The sequence below is a fragment of the Brassica napus genome, unplaced genomic scaffold (assembly GCF_020379485.1).
Source record: "Brassica napus cultivar Da-Ae unplaced genomic scaffold, Da-Ae ScsIHWf_1297;HRSCAF=1851, whole genome shotgun sequence".
In the NCBI taxonomy this organism is placed as follows: domain Eukaryota; kingdom Viridiplantae; phylum Streptophyta; class Magnoliopsida; order Brassicales; family Brassicaceae; genus Brassica; species Brassica napus.
Window position 1 is genome coordinate 152,501 of NW_026014711.1, and position 2,500 is coordinate 155,000.

Below are 2,500 nucleotides of genomic sequence, written 5' to 3' on the forward strand. Positions count from 1 at the left end.
AATGCAAAAATTAATATTTTTGAAGAAAGTTTTCTGAAAGGAAACATCAAAAATATGTCAACAAAGAGTTTAGGATGTCAAGTGTTGATCAAAAGTTGCTGTAGACATCCGTTTAGACCACGAAACTCCGACCTTTGTAGCATGCAAAAGACATGGTTAGAAGCAAAAGAAATTTATGAAACTTTACCAGAAAATAGCTTTAACCATCCTTATGAAGCATGCAAAAAATCAGATTCAAATTCGAAGTATTTTGTTTTTTACATTAAAAATACTCCCCGGAACACAACCAATGTCTACTGGTGACAGACTGAAAAAAAGCGTTTTGTATATATAAGGGGTAGGCACTCTCTTGAGCCTCCTACCCCCCAGTACCCGAACGGTTCGGGTACGTAGTGTTGGACTGTTCGGTCCAACACTATCGAGGGCTGGGTTGAGGTCGATGGCCGGATTGTCCCCGGTGAATTTTCCGGGAACTTTTCCGGCGAATTTCCGGTGGACCGTTTTGCCCCTAACTTCAAATTTTCGTGCTTGCATGGTCTTGGCCTGGTTTCATCCGTCTTCCAGTTGCTTTTTTGATTACATCTCAAGAGTGGTTGCAAAGATTGATGTTAGCGGGGCAATGAACATTCGGCGTATGAGTGGTGATTGGATAGCTAGTGTTTGTAGGCTCTGTGCTCGCGCACCCAACTACAGACAAACTATCCTCCTCAGTTTCTTCACTAGCATAGTTTTATGCTTGTTGAACTGATCCGGGGCCTGTGTTGCGTACCTATCTGGAAGGAATTGTTAGGCTTTGCTTAAAATGTTGTTTGCGGCATCTCCTTCGGTGGGGAAGTTGTGAACACATAAGCCGGCACTTGTGATCCTTGCGTCTTTGCATAGTTTATGCATTGTTCGCAAAGGTGAATAAGCTGTTTGCTGAGATCTCGGTTGCGGAAATATTATGGCGGTGACCCGAAGAAATTCTGTCCCGCTAAGCACGTTTGTCTCCGGACAAAAGATGACGGTCAAGTCTGCGTCTGTTCCCACTTTCCATGTGTTTGCGGGAATATGACGTGGTCTTGTCCCGTCAGAGGTTCGAGATTTTTACTTGGTGAAATTCACTCTCAACCTAATATTTCAGATTGGCCGATGAAATGCAGCCCGCATGTGCACAAGTCTCGGCCAAAAGCTTCCTGACGGGAGCATTTAAACCCAAAAGAGTTAATTCATCCCATCAGTACGCTTGGCCTCGATCATACCAAGGAAAAATGTTAACACTTGGTTGGATGATGGAAAGTCGAGCCAGCATAAGTACTACTTGGACCAATCAGACTGACTTGGACAGTCCAGTCCATCAAAACTCGAGCTTATGTCCAGATCAGTACACGGATCAGTCCACGGGAAGGGCCAGCATGCTGATATGTGTACTGACATGGTGCATCAGTTGTCCAAAATCAGTACACAGATCAGTCCACGGGAAGGGCCAGCATGCTGATATGTGTACTGACATGGTGCATCAGTTGTCCAAAATCAGTACACGGACAGTCCACGGGAAGGGCCAGCATGCTGATATGTATGGTCAGCATGCTGATATGAGTTCAGTACACGGATCAGTCCACGGATCAGTACACGGACAGTCCACGGGAAGGGCCAGCATGCTGATATGTGTGGTCAGCATGCTGATATGAGTTCAGTACACGGATCAGTACACGGATCAGTACACGGACAGTCCACGGGAAGGGCCAGCATGCTGATATGTGTGGTCAGCATGCTGATATGATTTCAGTACACGGATCAGTACACGGATCAGTACACGGATCAGTCCACGGGAAGGGCCAGCATGCTGATATATGTGGTCAGCATGCTGATATGAGTTCAGTACACGGATCAGTACACGGACAGTCCACGGGAAGGGCCAGCATGCTGATATGAGTTCAGTACACGGATCAGTACACGGATCAGTCCACGGGAAGGGCCAGAATGCTGATATGTGTACTGACATGGTGCATCAGTTGTCCAAAATCAGTACACGGACAGTCCACGGGAAGGGCCAGCATGCTGATATGTGTGGTCAGCATGCTGATATGAGTTCAGTACACGGATCAGTACACGGATCAGTACACGGACAGTCCACGGGAAGGGCCAGCATGCTGATATGTGTGGTCAGCATGCTGATATGATTTCAGTACACGGATCAGTACACGGATCAGTACACGGATCAGTACACGGATCAGTCCACGGGAAGGGCCAGCATGCTGATATATGTGGTCAGCATGCTGATATGAGTTCAGTACACGGATCAGTACACGGACAGTCCACGGGAAGGGCCAGCATGCTGATATGAGTTCAGTACACGGATCAGTACACGGATCAGTCCACGGGAAGGGCCAGAATGCTGATATGTGTACTGACATGGTGCATCAGTTGTCCAAAATCAGTACACGGACAGTCCATGGGAAGGGCCAGCATGCTGATATGTGTGGTCAGCATGCTGATATGAGTTCAGTACACGGATCAG